Source organism: Meriones unguiculatus, chromosome 14 (genome assembly GCF_030254825.1).
Source record: "Meriones unguiculatus strain TT.TT164.6M chromosome 14, Bangor_MerUng_6.1, whole genome shotgun sequence".
Classification (NCBI taxonomy): domain Eukaryota; kingdom Metazoa; phylum Chordata; class Mammalia; order Rodentia; family Muridae; genus Meriones; species Meriones unguiculatus.
In genome coordinates, this window is record NC_083361.1 from 72,375,976 (window position 1) to 72,394,177 (window position 18,202).

The window sequence follows — 18,202 nt, forward strand, 5'->3', positions numbered from 1 at the left end:
GAGGTCTGAAGGCAATGAGGGATGTGCTCCAGAATTCCCAGTTGCCAAGGAACAAAGCCACATATGAGCCGGTTGAGAAGAGGAAATAGGACATCTATGCCGTGGTGAGAAGGCAGAGGAAAGATCGTCTTGACCACACACTGAGGACTTTGTGGAGTCCGGACAATACACGGGAACATCCCAGTGAGGACCTTCAGCCATTAAGCCTCCTCAGGAGAGAGGCCAAGCTGAAAATGGAAATTGGGACTTGATTTCCCCTGAAGCTTTCAGCAGGCTTGTTAGGCCATTCCCAGCATGCCTTCTGCCCCAGTCAGTCAAACCCACAATTAGGCTATGCAAATTGAGTGTGATTTAAGGCGAGTTTCTTGTCTGATGCTGAACCAAGCAGTCCACCATCCTGACCAGTAACTTCCCCAGGGCTCAGGTACATGGTGATCCTTGGCTCAGAGTGCATCTCTTCTGTACCCCTTCCATAGATCGCCTTAAGTGGTACTTTACATACTGGGAGGAAGAAATTTGTTCCCCAGGCCTGTGGGTCTTGGGAACCTCCCAGGTCCTAGCTGGATCCTAATGGGGTGAGGATCCACACCCTGAGGATCCTAATGGGGTAAGGATCCACACACTGGCTCCCTGTCTACTTACCTGAGCTAGGAGAGGTACGTCGTACCTCACTGGCCCAGACAGTTCAAGAGTTGTTTGTTTGTTTGTTTGTTTGTTTTCCTTCCTCCAGTTGAAATGCAAGAACAGCTAAGAACAGAGGAAGAACCCTGGCTGAATAGCATAGAGAAATTGTGGTGTCTATCTGAAGTCAAATAGCCAGAGCTATTACTCGAACCTGACGATAGGCCTCCAGCCTAAGGACAGGCTCTCAGCCTCTCCCTATTGCTCCCTCTTGGGCCGTGGCTAAGAAGTAAGGAAAGGACCTTAGCAGATGTGTGTTCAGAAGCGGCCGGAGCAAAGGTGTGTCGTGGGGTACTGAGGAGCAGTCTTTGCTGTGGGGATACAGTGATATTTTGACACTAGTGTTCTCTCAAAGCAACAGAGGATGGAATGGTGGTGTTGGTTTTTCCAGAATTTACATAAACCACAACTCCATCTCCCTCTATCCCTGACTTTGCTCCTGTCCTGATTCTCTACACCCTTGACTGTAACTATCCCACTGACTTAGTGTGTTTCTTAGATTAAAACAACACCCAAGTAATGATTTGTTTGCAAGTTTCATCTTAAATGCTCCCATCTCAGAGGCGCCGCCTACAAAATGTCAGTTTTCCATAATCCGTATATATGTGTGTCCCCAAAGCCCCAAGCGAGGTATAAAAGTGTACTCTGATGAGGTGACTATTTTCTTTGTCTCGTGGCTTCTGCCTCACATCCTGCATACAAAGACCCTGTTCCCTGTTACAGCGCACCTGATACTGGGGAGGGAGTGATCTTCCCCGTGGCTCAAGCTCATGCAGCTTGTCTCCAGCAAGACCATCCTGTGCTAGATGAAGATGCATTTTCCTCTGTTCACGGGGGTGAAGGAGGGAGCAAGGAGAGGTGATGGTGACTCTATTCCTGGCAACTTAGAAGCCGTGGACCAGCTCTGTGGGTTCTCCAGGACCATGGGTGTCCAATGCCGAGGCGGAATATGTGACTTAGCAAACATCTCTACAGATGCAATGAGTCCTGCTTTATGGATGCACACAGCCTCCGTGGCGGCTGCCTTTAAGGGACCATTAATTTCGGGGAGATTAATCACTCCCCGGGACAGCTTGCAGCTACCTACAGTCTGTGTGAGTCACTGTGAAGGATGTGAATTTGAGAAGTTTAACCCAGAATCTTCACCACCATCGTCTGAGCTGGCATAGTCTGGTCTTTACCAGCTCCAGGAAGCTCCAGCTCCAAGCTCTCTTTGGGCAGGGTGAAGGCATCTTAGAGGACTTGGTCTTTATGGGATGCCTTCTTGTCAGAGGAGAACAGTGGCCATGCTGTGAGAAAGCCCCCACTGACAGGGAGGTAGGTGGCACCAAAGCTTGGAGGATGGAGCCATCTTGTATACCTGCAACCTGATTGGAAGACTGAATATCTATAGAAGGAAACAGGAAAAAAAAATACAACCTATAGATTCATCTTATTTTTCTCAGAGATCCAGTGAGCCAGTGGGATATTACTATCCCATTGTAAATGTAAGAAAACTGAGACTGGCATTGCATGGCTGGTCAGAGCCACATTGCTGGCAGTCAGGCAGCTATCGGGAGCTGAGGTTTTTGCATCCTAGGACATAACTGCGAGGACCTGGTTTCTAGCTTGCCCTGCAGAGGCCTTTGGGGTTTGAACTGTGGTAGTGAGACTTCACTGCAAAGTGTCTCTGGCTGTCTTTAGGGAGAGAGAACTCACTGCTGGAGTATTGATGGGGCTATGGGGTGTTTCTTGGGAGATTTAAGCCTGAGGCATTTGTGGGAATTTTAAGGGTTTCTAGGAAACGAAACCATGATCAAGAGGCATTACATCATACTGCCAACCCATTCCATCCAACTCAGTTCTTTATTTTAAAGAAGAAAGTTGATTCTTAACATTAAAAAAAACAAACAAAAAAAAAAAGTCCATAGTGGCCAAGTATGGTGGCTCATACTTGTCATCTTGGCACTCAAAAGGCTGAGGCAGGAGGATTACAAGTTTGAGTGCAGACTGGGCTACAAAGAGAGACAGATTCAAGAAGAAAAAAAAAATCGATTGAGAGCTCTTTGCCAGGGTTTAGCAATGCAAATTGTAAATAATCACATAAAGGGCAGCAGATTAAATGGCAATCAGATTAGAAATGAAAATCCAATTTCTTCAAGATGCTTCTGGCCACTGGCTTAACGTATTCGAAGACTGCCAAGATTGTGAACAATTCCTCTGAGACTCAAAGGGAAGGCAGCCACAGAAGCCAGGGCCGATTCCTGTGTTCATGGCAGTCCCCATCCCTGCAATACTTGCTGCTCTGCCTGTTCTCAGCCCACTGCCTTTCCTGCCTGACAGCCTTCCGTTCTCTCCACAGCCAGGGTCTACCCTATCCTCACACTCACCCGTCTTTTGTTCCAGTCACAACTGGAGCTACTGCTGATCCCCAGGGCTCTGGTCCATCCAGACATCAGAAGCTCTGTGCCACCCAGGGTATATGAGATTTCCACAATCTTTTGAAGCCTCATAGCTGAATAATCATAAAATCCCATTGTTCATGCTTGATGACACCACGAATGGAAATCTACCAAAATATAAATTCTGTGTTCTAAGATAACATTACAAAGTTAATGTGCTCTTTCCCATTACATGATGTTGAATACGGGTTATTGAAGGAGGGGATGAGAATGTGACAGAAGACAGATAGAAAAATAAAAATAAAAAAGCACAGGGGGTATTCAGAGACCAACTATCAAAATACAACAATGCAGCAGAAAAAGAATCGGGCTTTCTCCCTGAGAATCAATCTTCCAAACTCCCTCATTTCCTTCCTTATTTAGCATATCACAAAACAATGTGTAGAACTTGGCTCATAAATCTCTCCTGTGGTGTTAACCATCTTCACGTTCTTAATGAGGCGGCATGCATTCAGGAAGGGGATGCTGACACAAGGGAATTTAAAAGTAACACGGCAAGGCAAAAATGCAGAGAGAATGGAAAGAGAGAGGAAGTCAGGGGACTGTCTGCAGATCTTTCTTATTAGTCAGATTTGAGGGGGCAAGCTGCAGGAGAGCATCTTGGGAGCAGTGAGTTTTGGCCATTGGGACTTCAGGAAAGTTACGTTGAAAATCCCTCCATACAAATTAGGAGCAAGATGGAGCACAGAGGAAGGACAGACAGAGCAGGGGTAGGAAAATAGCTGGAAAAGTTCTGTTTGGGAATCAAGCAACACCCTTTAGCAACTCACCCGGCAGAGAATAATGGAGAGCAGAAAAGATTTGGAGCTTGTGGATTAGAACTAAGTCATCACTTAGAGGAATGTTTGCAACTCTAAATGTGGACTTTAGAAAAAGAGGAAAGGTCAAAAATCAATAATGAAAGCTCCAAACTCAGCAACGTAGAAAAAGAAGCGTAAATTAAACCCAAAGAAAATCAAAGGCAGGAGATAAAATAATAACAGGAGCCAAACCAATGAAACAGAAAGCAAAAAGTCGAGAGCTGCTGGTCTGGGGACTGGAAAAGTTAGACACTAATACAAGAAAAAGGAAGAAGGTGTGAACTGCCAGTACTGGGAATGCCAAAGAGGCATCACTGTAGATCAGGCCAACCTCTTAAAATAGCAAGAGGACTGTATGAATGACTACACAGCACTAAGTTTGATGGTTTGGGGGGGGCAACCTCTTAAAATAGCAAGAGGACTGTATGAATGACTACACAGCACTAAGTTTGATGGTTTGGGGGGGGGGGGTGGACATATTTCTTTAAATACAAGAAACTGTAAGCAAGGCTCTGAATGACTGCAGTCCGGGTTTACCTTCTCTTGCTACCCTTCATAACTCTTAGACTGGCAGTGGAGATAAATCCTATTAAAGGTCCTGGGGTCAGCCACTGGGTGTAGAAGAGCCAAGGGCTCGGATTCTATAGCCCACAAGAGCTGCTGGAAATTCACTTCAGCCAAGCAACCAAACCACAAAGCCTGAGTTGCTATAGCCAATGGCTTAAGCAATGGAGGCCTACACTACAAAATTCAGATAAACCAGAATTATATCCAGAACCCACATAGACACTGGTTATAGGCACCCAACTGACACTTTCCCCAAATGTCACAGGACACTGAACTCTCACACTCTCCTGTCCCTCACCTTCAGAATCCAAGTAGGCATACCACCTGCAAGGCTTCACCCCTTTCCAGGAGAGCATGGAGGTTGCCTTCAACTACCAAGTAACATAAAATCATCTAAGAAGAAAGTGAAACTGTTACACCTTTGGAAAGAATCTACTTCCTCTATAGGTAATATAAAGTCATTACATTGTCTTTGCATATGATTGAATGAGTCTTGATTTTGACACCGACTTATTTCCAAGGACACAGTAGAAGTATCAAAGTCTGTTTTTGAAAATGTTAAAATTACAACTCTTACACAAGTGTAGAATAAGCAAGTGACAGTGATTAATTTAGTTCATTAATGAGAGAAGTAGCAAGACTGTAAAGCTAGTGCTGTGGTCTGAAGGTGTCCTGTGAAACTTGAAGACTGACACCTAATCTCCAGTTCAGTAGTATTAAGAACAGCCATTAGGACTGACTGCACTATGAGGTTGAGCTAACAGAAATAGGAACAGTGCCCTTTTAAAAAAAACTACTGGTCTGTTATCACAGCTACTTGGGATGCTCTGACAGGTGGCTCACAAGTTAAAGTCCTGCCTGGGCTAGAGAGCAAGATCAAGGTCAGCCTAGGAAATTTAGCAAGACTCTGTTTAAAAATTAATTAATTAATTATTAACAACAACAGTGATGATTCCTGGAGAGATGGCTCCGTGGTTGAGAACGCTGGCTGTCTGTTCTTCCATATGACCTCTGTTCAACCTTGTCACCTACAAGAGGCTCACAACCGTTTGTGACTTCAGTCCTAGATTCCGGCTTCTGGCTCTCACAGGCGTTGAATGCATGTGCCAGATATAAACGCACAAACACGTAATTTCAGTTAAATTTAAAAGCAATAAATAAATAAGAAAGAACTGATGGTATATTCCAGTGGAAGAGCTCTTACCTATCTTGCATAATTAGGTTCAGTCCCCAAGGCAGACAGACAGACAGATAGGTGGAAAGAAAAAGAGAGAAAGGGAATCTCATAAAGCTTTGCTTATTTTTTTTTCTTTACACATGGTCATAGCAAAAATTGCTGCCTATGCACAACAGGTCCTCCTAAGACAACCAACCTGTCTTTTCTTTGATCTTTGATTTCCCAGCCTCCAGAACAGGTAGAAATATGTAGTGGTTGTATATACATTATCCATGATATTTTTGTTGTAGCAACCCAGAGTGACCAAGACAGTTGTCAAAGAAAAGTGTAGAAAACGAGTCTGTATAAATGCTGAAAGAAAGGCCAATAAGATGTAATTTATATCGAGACTGTATTACTTTCCCAAGGATAATAATAACGAGGCAGAAGCTTTTGTGTTGTAACAGGAAATAATCATCCGACATCTCTCAGCATTCTCCCAGTTACCTCTCCCCCTCAGCGTTATGTAATATTAATGAATATCAAGTTAAACAAAGAACAGGACAGAAAATCAAATGACCTCAAAGCTGCTAGTCATATCTAGCTGGACACAGGAAGACCTGTGGACCCTTTGGCTTCGTTAAAATCTTGGGCATTTTTTTTTTCTCAACAGAAGTGTCTGAGCATGTGCTCATATCTGTGACATTTAGAAGGTTATGAATATTTAAGAAATAGGAACTGAAAGTCCTCCTGCTCATTAATGGAGGCGACACGCACGTCACCAGAGGCTTTTAGAGACAATCATCAGGCCTGCCAGCCTAGCAGGATGCAATCTGCAATTACTTCTCTGCAGATCCGGAAACAGAATTGATTTTACCTTACGTAATCCTTCTGACCCAAGAACTCTAGAAAGCTGTTTTGGAAATGGGTCAACTGATTCAGGGTCTATACAGGAAATAACTTCCAAGCCTAAGAGTTCAAGTTAGAATAACTCTGAATACCACCACGTATTTCTGTTATAGCATGATTTGGCTGAGCCAAGAAAGCTGCCCTCACAAAAATGCATAAGATACATGACATAGAGTTTCTAAAATAGCCACTTGCACTTATGTCAAGCAAAAAGTTCTATATCTATGTCATCAGCATTTTGCTACTACATGGAAGTTTGTAGTCAAGACAAAATATTGCCTTTAAGGGGAACAATGGGTGTTTTTCCATTCATGAGTTTGCATTGGACTATCTAGATCAAAGTTTCTTCATTCTGTGGGAGAGTGGATGTCCCCGTGCTGTCATCCCATAGTGGCAGCTCTGGCTTGTGGCTCTAGAGTTGAATATCATGCAGATCGATTCATTCCAAGCTTTCTAGTGATTGAACTCTTAGCGGTTTCACTAATTTCCCACCAGTTATGGATTTTTACATGGTTTAATTGTGTGACCAGGACCCAAGAGGCACTATGTACAAACCACACAATACTAATCTATGCCATATTCAAAGAGAGGATGTCCCTGTCATACAGTTAAATGTCACTACAATAGTGGACTGCTTTAAAGGTTCCCTGCGCTCTCCCATTCTGTGTTTACCTCAACATGAGCTGTCACCACAGGCCAAGGAAAGCATCAGTTGTTAGGTGGAAGAACTAGAAAGCCTCCAAACCTGGAAGACTTACAAACAGAAGATGGAGACAAAGTGAGAGGGGATTAGACAAAACAATCCCTTTCCCCAGCTTCACTCAAGTCCACACTAGGGGCTTTCAAAATATCCAGACTCACGTAAAGAGTTCACGGACATAAGACCAGGGTTCACTCACTTAGCATGGCACAGGGGAAGTTGCTGGACATGCCTAAAGTATAGTTAGCATGTACAAGAGGAATGGAGGTAATGAGTTAAACATGCTTGAGCTTGAGATCTTGGTTCCCTCTGCCTGTGCATAGTAAGGAGGGCATCCAGACGTCACCCATCCAGCCATCCTGAAATATGCTATTGGAGGACAACAAAGCTTCGATGTTAGGGCAAATGGATAGACTTGGTGAGGACTTAGAAACAGGAACAAATAACCCACATACACTTCTCCCAAAAGCTCAGATGGACCACATACACCCAACAGTCACCCTACCAGGGATCACAAGCCAGGACAGATCCAGCACACTCTGCATGGATCTCAAAATGCTCACCACCACCCAAGGACATAACAACCCTCCCTCCATACATGCACATGTCTGCTGGAGGACAAGTTAGGAGGGGAGGCGGGACACAGAAAGCCCGAAGAATAGAGGACTGAACTTATCCCTGGTTTAAAAAAAAAAAGTTTAAAGAAAGTCTTTAAAAATCTGGTGACCATTTAATCTGAAAAGAGATTTTTAATTGTGCCAGGGCATAGTATTGATAATAAGTTTCCCCCCACAACCCAGAAATTTGGGTGCCTGTAAACCTGAGAGGGATATTAAGTCTGCTGCAGGAAGTGCAGGTACATTTTCCTTGTGCATCAAAGGAACATGGGCATACTCCTTGTATGTCAGCGTCTTGCTTTTTTTCTTCATAACATTAAGAAGAAGATAGAACTCAGGAGTCGAGGGAAACATGAAAGAAATGATGGATTTCCCTGAGCAGAAGTAAAAAATTTAAAAAGTGTCTGCTGTGTGTATGCAATAAAAGTCAATAGGCCACCATCGCCATGAATAAGATATGAGGAACAGACTTGTTAATAGGCAGAAGAGACAAATATGGGGGCATCCTGCTCATCTCTAAAGGGTAGTTGATTACTCTTTCTTTACATCCTAGCAAAACTGGAAGAATTTTAAAGTGGTAGATGCAAAAGCTGAAGCGATGCTGGCGAACGTGTGAGGGTGGTCTCTGAGGAGCTGCAGCATCTGGGGAGCAGACAGGGTTAGTGGTCGTCAGCTGGTGAACACTAGAGCCCCATAGCAAAGGGAGACCCCATCAGGAGAGGAACACAATGCTGTAGAATAGGCACAGAGTCTTGGGTCAGAGCAAAAGAATATTTCAGCAAAGAGTTCCTGGAGCACCGTGCCCTGGGTACAGGAGAAACCAACGCAGTCACGAGTTGTAATCGGTTCCTCTCATATGCCCAAGGCTTGATATCCACTCTAGGCCCATGTGTCCTTCCGCTTCCTGTCTGAACTAATGAGCATGCTCTGTGAGGCTCCTAACACAGCCACAAGAGCTGGCGGACATGAAAGACGTGGTTTGAGCCACCACAGAAGAAAGCTGGGGGAAGGACCATTATTCAGAAAGAAAATGCCCTGATGTGCTCACTAGCCTTCACTGACATCATCGTCATATTTCCTGCTAAAACATACGTCCTACTTAATATTAAAAACCTTCTCAGGATCTCAACAACTGGGTCTGAAGGAAGATCAGGCAGAGAAGTAATACATGTCAGAGAAAACCTAAGAAAGTTTATAAAGCTCTTCACTAAGCCAACCAGGCTGCTAGCTGCTCAAGAAGCCGCTCTCATCTATTTCTCTTTCTTTCATCTGTTTTCAAAAGTAATTTTTTTTGCACCCATACCAAGGTGCGTGTCTGGAGGTCAGAGGAAAACTTGAAGGAGCTGATCTCCACTTCCACCGTATTGACTCCAGGGATCAAACTCAGGCTGTCGAGCTTGATAACAAGCATCCCTCTCCACTGAGTCAATTTGCCAGCCCATCCTATATATACATATGTATATATGTATATGTTATTGCTACATATCAAAAAGCATCTGGGAAATGTAAAGATTAAAAAAGATATTACTGATAATATCAATGCCAAAAACACAAAATACCTTAGAATAGACATGAAAAAAAGTTTTCTTATAACTACAATTATAAAACATGATTAATCAATATATGAGGCTAAATTCCTTCTCATGAGTACAAAACTTTTATATCATATACATAATAATTCACCACAGGCCTGGTGGTGGTGGCACAAACCTTTAATCCCAGAACTCTGGAGGCAGAAGCAGGCAGATGTCTGAGTTTGAGACCATCCTGGTCTACAGAGCGAGTTCCAGGATAACCATGGCTACACAGAGAAATCCTGTCTCAAAAAAAAAAAAATCACCACAAATTGAATTTTAATTTCAATGCAAATCCAGTCAACATCTCTATAGATTTCTTCATTGACTTAACAAGATCCTCCTACCCTATATGAAGTACACTTGAATGAAAATTATGAAGGAGACTAAGAGCAGCATACTGCAAGATGCATGATAATGCTATTTTAATGTAACTTAAGACAGTGTAGAATTGGCTCAGATATAGACAGTAAACAAATTCAAAGTGATAAAGTGCCCAGAAATGGATGCCTGTGGAGATATGAGCTATAAATGGCATTATAAATCATGAAGGAAAGGACAGATTAGTCAATAACCAGGAAGAGACAATTGCTGATGTATATAGAAAGACACATAGCTAAAGTCCTACGTGAAAATTAATTTCAGATGCACTATAAGCCTGAATGTTTCAAAGTTCTGGAATATGCAAGTAGAACACACTTAAAATACCAGGGCAGGAAAGAAGTTAAAAAGTCACCGAAAGCATAACAATAAAGGAAAAGATTAATGAGGCTTGCTACCTCAGTAGAAACTGCCTCAACTTTACCAAAATCATTCACAGAAACAGACACACAACCTCATCGCTGAAATAAGGATTCTCCCTGTATTTTCTCTGAGCCTGATTCTTGGAACACTTGTCTTGATTTCTTAGTAATAGAGAGGCCCAGCTTGTGACTGGTATATAAGGAGAAATGTAAAAAGAAAGAAAGAAAGAAAGGAAGGAAGGAAGGAACGAAGGCAGGAAGGCAGGAAGGCAGGAAGGAAGGAAGGAAGGAAGGAAGGAAGGAAGGAAGGAAGGAAGGAAGGAAGGAAAGAAGGAAGGAAGGAGAGCAATGGGGGAAGGGAAGAAAAAAGGAAGAACGATTTTTTTTTCCGTGTTCGGGTAGTAGAAACTACCTTCTGTGCCTCTGGAACCAAGTCAAGGAAATCAAACGACTGAGTTGTCAATGTTGTGGAGAGTTGCTGCATCAGCTACCGGAGCCCCAGGGTTCTGGTTCCCTGTGGGGTTATATGGAGATCCTTCATCAAGTCTCCTGCCCTGCCTGAGCCTGGTACTTATAAACTCTAAAACAGCCACACTGCAGTGCATGATCTGATTGCTTCCAGCTCCATATGAAAAGACAAATGACCTGTAAACGAGGTCCACGTTTCTTTTACAATGACAGTGAAGGATGGGTCAGCTGATTTGCCCTGTGCCATTTAACAGTTGCAAAGTGTTCAAGGAGGAATGGTAAAGATCTCAATGCATGGAAACAAATGAACGATGATCTTAAAGCAAGAAATACCTCTTCCCTAACCTGCAACACACTTTGGGCTTTTTTCCATTTACAGGAATGCAGAATCTCAGTTTAGCTCTGCAGAGAGGATCTGCACTAGTTTAGGAAAATAGTATTAAAAGACAGTGTGCTTTTTTGCACTGTGTCCAGTATGAGCAAAGCCAGAAAATATATGCTGCATGCAGCATGGTAGAGCCTTGGATAATGGAGACACTGTCCTCAGAGTTTTTCAACGAAAGTTCAGATAAAGACAAACTTTAAATTATATATATATATATATATATATATCATGTGGTTCTGTGTGGCTGAATATACAATGAGATGGAATTTATGATTTCTTTCTGAGACCTAAACTTTAATGACCAGATTTTTGGAAGATGCCAGAAAGATCCAGGCACATACACCAAAGGTTCTGGAGACCCAGCTATTAAGACTTAACTGATGGTCCTCTCCTTTCTCTGAGGGACTAGAGGTACAGACATTTGCCTCAGTTACTCACAGTTCCCTGAACAAAAAGTCAGAGGAAGGAAAAAGCTATGAATCCCCAGGAATGGAATCACTGCAGGGAGAATAAACATTCATTGCCTTGGGTTAAGGAGAAGTTGCTTTGAATTCCTAACGCTTTGGGTTCTAGGGAAGGTCTGAATTCTGCCATCCTGAAAGCCATCCACTGTTTTAGAAATGTCCCCCAAGAAGATAAGCAAATGGATGGTATAATGACATTAGGACTCATGGGAGAAGGGTAAAGAAAACTGGGAGTCCCAACTGAAGGACCACCATGCAGAGCAATGGGGATGAGGCTGCAGTCAACTTCCTAGCTGTTTTGTGAATTTTGCCAAGCCAGCCTTTGTCCCCAAGAGGCACTCCATCAGGAAGTGGCCAGCCCTTTGGTCATAAGTACCTTGTGATGCTTTAATCATAAGCCAAATATTCAAAGTAGGTGTTCTGGCAGAGCAGCTCAATAGACATACCAGCAGGAAATAAGCTGCTCTTGCTTTAGGATCCACCGTAGTAAAGATGAACATATTTAGTAGATGTGCTTCCCAGAACAAGCATGAGGGATCTCAATCCAGAGCTGATCCAGGGGCATGATCCAGGCAGGATAGACGTCAGCTTTGTGGACTTGGACCTGACCCACCTGCTAGCACTTGATCTGACTCATTCCAAAGAAACACTCAGGACAAACATTCCATATAGCTGTTTAATTTGAGATTTTCCCTCCATTTTGACCATTCATTTTTTTTTTCTGGAAAAGCATCATTGTTGAAGTCTTCCCGTGTCTTGGTGGAATTGTATGCATAATCAGCTCATTGGGGTTTTCATTACCCTAGTAATTACGCTTATAGCTCATTCCGTTCCTAAGGGTGTGTATTTGGTTTTTTGGTTGTTTTTTTTTTCTAGCGTAAACTCATCATAATTTTGACTGGGTTTGAACTCTAACAAAGAACCTGCCATAGGGCTTGTTTTTAATTCTGCTGATTTGCTTTGTCAATTATTAACTGCCACTCAGCTAACCTCATCTTCTTTGGTTGAGTGTCTCCTCTTGTTCTATGGCGAACACCATGATTTTGCCTCTGAGTATAGTAAGCAGCCATCACTCATCTTACCCCATAGTTTTTACTATTTACTGTTTTCACAGAGTGATTTTTTAAAATATTCTGTAATTACGCCTTATCGTTAGCCCCACAATTATTTTAATGTTATTTGAATGACAAAGATATCTGTTCGTCCAGTTGTTTAATCCATTTTGGTTAGAATGGCAGCCCATAAAATTTCAACGTTTTAGGATTTATGTGTATTTCTGCGGATGTTCTTTGTAAATGTATATTAACTCACTGCTCTGCGGGCATCTTAAAAGAATGAATAATCTCTACAGGCAATGAGAACGTCCTTTAGCAGGGAGAAAAGATGGCGCAGTACACACCCAGTGCACTTCTCTGTCTCTAAGAGATTACAACAAAAGGCACAGCTAGGGGCCCAGGTGGGTGGTACAGGAAGATGCTGGAGAGCAGCTGGTAGTAGACAAAGACCAGGTGAAACCCAGAGCAGATTTTCAATTTTTCAAAGAAACGGTGAACTCTAACACGGGGCATTAAACAATGTAAGGAATGAATTAGAGCCTCTCGGTAGGACTTTAAGAACTCTTTAAAAAGCTCCCAAGGCGTACCGTCTGGCACTCTGAAAAAAATACTGCTTAATACAAGAGACTTGATATCTGTGAAGCAGGGAGATGCAAACAGGATAATTGGCATCATCTTCTGGATTGTTCAGTGGTGCTGGAACAAACAGCCATCCTAAGAGAGTCTTACCATCAAACCACAAAGGCTATGATATCTTTATATATTCAGGTCTGCTTAAATGAGAAATAACCCCTATAGGCTCAGGTATTTAAACTCATGGTTCCCTGTGCTGGCGCAGTTTGGATAGGTTATGGTAATTTTCGTCAGTGGAGCCTTGCTAGAGAAATAGGTCACCAAGAGCGAGAGGCTTAGAGAGCTTGTAGCCTTGCCCACTTCTAGTTCACTCTCCTTGCTTCATGGTTGTTGTTGAAGATGTGATCTCTCAGCCTCCTGCTCCAGCTGCCTGATGCCATACCTCTTCCACCATTATAAACTCTCCCCCTGGAACCATAAGCCGAAATAAATGCCTCCTACTTAAACTGTCTTAGTCATAGTATTTTATCAAGACAACAAAAAGTAATACAACACAATGAAGATACATAACAAACTGGCTAACATTATACAAAATGGGGAGAAAACTGAAAACGCTTCTTCTAAAGTTGGGAATGATATAAGGACGTTCATGATCACCATCCTTACTCGATAGTGCTTGAAATCTCCGCCAGAGCAATAAGGAAAGAGAAACAACTAAATGAAACACCATTAAGGGAGACTAAGCAGACATCCCTCTTTGTTGATTAGATGACTCTATATTTTACAGACTCCATGAGAAAACTCTAATACTTGAATAAAACTTTCAACAAAGTATCAGAATAAAAGTAAACATACCAGCAGCAGTGGCTTTTCGATACACCAAAAACTGCCTCATTAAAAAAGAACCAGGGGGGGCCTGGAGAGGTAGCTCAGAGGTTAAGAGCACTGGCAGTTCTCCCAAAGGTCCTGAGTTCAATTTCCAGCAACCACATGGTGGCTCATAACCACCTATAATAAAATTTGATGCCCTCTTCTGGTGTGTAGGCGTGCAGACAGGCAGAATACTGTATAAATAATAAATAAAAATAAATCTTCAAAAAAAAAAGAACTAGGTAAAACAATCGTTTTCACAACAACCACAACAAATCAAATAAAATTCCTAGGAATTAATATTATCAATGAACTTAATGACATTTACAACAATGAAAACTGTAGAGCACTAACTGAAGAAAGAAATTGACGTAGACTCTAGAACAGTGATTCTCAACCTTCCTAATGCTGAGGACCCTTAATACAGTTACTCATGTTGTAGTGACCCCAACCATAAAATTATTTTATTTGCTTCTTCATAAGGGTAATTTTATTTCTGGGTCTTTGATTCTATATTCTATTCCATTGGTCAACCTGTCTTTTTATGCCAGTACCATGCAGTTTTTATTACTATTGCTTTATAATACAGCTTGAAATCAGGGGTGGTGATACCTCCAGAAGTTTGTTTGTTTGTTTGTTTGTTTGTTTGTTTGTACAGGATTGTTTTGTACAGGATTGTCTTTTTTGTTTTTCCATATGAAGTTGAATACTGTTCCTTAATGTAAATATTTTTTGAGTCAGGGGTTTGTCAAGAGGGTTGAGAACCACTGCTCTAGAGAGACCAAAATGCCTCCTTTGCTCAACAAAATTGGTCCCATTAAAATGGCCGCATCACTGAAAGAAATTTACAGTTTTATTACAAACCCTTAAAACTCCAATCACAGGTAAGGCTGGAGAGATGGCTAAGAGGTTAAGATTATAAAGTGCTCTTAAAGAGGACCTGAGTTGGGTTCCCAACACCCACTTTGGGTAGCTCACTACTACCTGGAACTCCAATTACAGGGGATCTGACGCCCTCTTTTGGCCTCTCCAGGCATCTGAACACACATATTGCCCCAAAACTCATTCAGGAATCCACATATACTCATTAATTAAAAAAAAAAAATCCTTTTGAAGTCCCAGTGAATTTTTTTTTCAAGGAAGATGTGGGAGGGAGGTCTTAAACTTCACACGTAATCACAGAAGACCCAAAATATCCAAAGAACTTTTCAGCAAAATGAGCAGTGCTGGAGATATATCTGACTTCAACAACGCAGTTGCTAAAGCAGCATAACAGGAACATAAAACAGACGTGTCGACCACGGAAAAGAAAAGATTGGAGGACCCAGAAGCAAGTCCACATAGTTACAGTACTGAATTCTTTTCAAAGGTGCTGAAAACTTACATGGAGAAGAGACAGCCTCTTTAACACAGGATGCTGGTAAAGCTGGATAGCCACATATAAAAGAATGAAACTCGAGCCTTGTCTTTCTCCCTGTACAAAGGCAACTCAGAATGACCTTAAAGAAACACCTGAAACTTTGCAGCTACCAAAAACTTTCAGAGGAAATACTTCCAGATCTAGGCATAGGCAAGTACTTTCTGAAAAGGACTCAAGGAGCTCAGGAAATAATGGCAAGAGCTGACAAATAGTCTTATATTGATTTAAAAAGCTTCTATCCAGCAAAGGACATAACAGAGTGAAAGACTCCCAATATAATGGAAGAAAGTATTTACAAGCTATTCGTCTAACAGGCAATTAATATCCACAATATAGAAAGGACTCAAAAAAGTTGAGCGCCAAAAAAGACAGTAATGATCAATTTTTTAAAATGGGCAAGGGAAATAATGAGAGCTCGTCAAACGGAGTAGAAATTATTAGTCAATACATGAGAAAGCATTCATTATCCCAACCATCCAGAAAACGCAAAGCAAAGCTACACCACTGAAATATATGTGTGTGGGGTTCCCATGTATCTCAGTGCTTAGAGGCTGAGGCCAGAAGAACATCATGAATTTGAGACTAGCCTGGGGTAAATTAGCAAGTTCCAGGCCATTTTAGGCTACAGAATAACACTCGGTTTCAAACAAACAAACCAGCAAAATACCAACAACAATAAAAAACAACAAAGCAACCAAATAGGATACATAAATAAATCTTACATTGATATTCCATCTCATTCCAGTCAGAATGTCCATCATTGAGGAAACTAAAACAACAAACATTCCCAAGCATGCCTGGGAAAGGGAATCCTAATATTTTATCTGGTAGGAACATAAGTTGTCCAGTGGCGATGTAATTCAGTATAGGGGTTCCTCAAAATATATTAAAACCTTAACCACTACATGATTCAACTGTAACACTCCTGTTCAGACCCCTGAAGGGATTCACGTCAGCATGCAGTAGATGTGTCTGAATATCTAAACTTATAGCTGCACTGTTTACAATGGACAAGATCTGAGTAAGCCTTGGTACTCACATTTTGTCGCTTGTAGGCATAAAAGGATAAAGAAAATGTAGTGTTTACAGAATAGAGTTTTATTCAGACATAAAGAATGAAATCACTTTATGCGCAAGAAAACGGATGGAGAAATGCAGATTATCATATTAAACAAAATAAGCCAAACACAGAAAAATAAGCACCGTAAGTTTTCTTTCGTATGTGGAACTTAAGAGCAGAAAGGTCATGACAGTAAAAGGAGACCATTAAGGATGTGAAAAAGGATGAAGCAGGAGGAGACAAGGACAGAAGGAGAAAGTAATTGAGGATGAATAAAATCAAAGTACATTGCATGCATATATAAAAATGTCACTGTGAAACCTATTGCTTTATACAGCTAGTAGATACAAATAACAATAATGTCTGTAAGTTTATTGATCGTATTAGTCAAATAATTATTATAATTTCACCAATGTTGTCATTAAATGCCTAAACATCTTTCAGAATCTACATTTTTATAATCTCATTTTGAAAGTAATATTCACTAGCACTATCTAAACAACATAAAAATATTACCTAATGTCCTAGCACCACCCCCCACACAAATTTTTCTCATAGTAATACCAAGTTGAAGATGGAAATTATTATGAAACATGTCCAAAAATTATTTTTAGCATTTGTAGCTTCAAACTGTTATAATTGTTTGTATGGGTTATTGATTTTTTTTTTCTGCATGGTTTTTACCCTTTTTGAACTCTTCACTTCTGTTTGTTCTTGGTGGCAGATGTACCACCTCATAGAGTTTTTTATTATTGTTGCTAGGAGAGTTTTATCTGTCTATCATGCACGAGTATTTCATATCTTTTATTGTCTGAAGAAATGGGTTTTGATGCTCTCACAGCTGCACAGTCCCGTTCAGTACTGAGTCTTCTCCTTCAGTGCCAATGCTCTCTTAGTCCTTAGATTTAAACTGTGCAGAATCTACGCTAGCCTAGGAATGAGTTTTCACCTCTCTATAGATAACCCACTCCCTCCTTTCTCTTTTTATATATGACAGGGTTATCTTTGGAAATTAGATTATCATCAAGAAAAATGAAGTCTCTTTCCCACTCAAGCATCTTGTACTTGCTTGATCTTTCTAGGCTGAAGACGTGAGGCTCTCTTCATCTCCGGGAAACTTTCATTAACTTTTAAAATGTTCCTTCTATTTTTTTGTCTCCTTTTACAACTATAATTGAATTCTTGGGTATGACCTCTGTTGTCATCATATTTTTTTTCAGCTTCAGTGGCAGAAAAAAATCTCTCCTTAATGTTAAAGGCTGAAGACATAGAGGCACCAGATAGGAACCACTCATGGGCAGAACTCAGCCTTCTCCTGTGCCATCATTGGCTAGGTGTGGAGTGCAGCTTTATGGGTGTCCTTTCCCTTTCAGTGGGAATCAATGGTGGCAGTAAACATGGGCTAGGTACCAGAAGGATGTTCTTAGCAGGGAAACACGTAGGCCAGGCTGGATCCAAGACTGAAGCTTGAACAAGACAAAATGACATAGGGCAGTGATTCTCACGACTCTTTTGTGGGTCACATATCAGATATGCTACATATCAGATGGTTCAGTTATGAACTAGCAACAAAATAATTTTATAGTTGGGGATCACCACAACATGGAACTGTATTAAAGGATCTGTATTAAAGGATCACAGCATTAAGAAGGTTGAGAACTAATAGCCAACTAAAGAATCTGGATCCCTAGGCACATACCAATTATGTAAGCCAAATAG

At 41.4% G+C, this 18,202-nt stretch overlaps 1 protein-coding gene across 2 annotated transcripts in view; it reads left to right on the forward strand.

Annotated features, from left to right (window-relative positions):
• The window catches only part of Ctxnd1 (cortexin domain containing 1), a 46,900-nt gene that overhangs the window by 17,153 nt on the left and 11,545 nt on the right, over positions 1-18,202 (forward strand). The gene's annotated exons all lie outside the window — the stretch shown is intronic.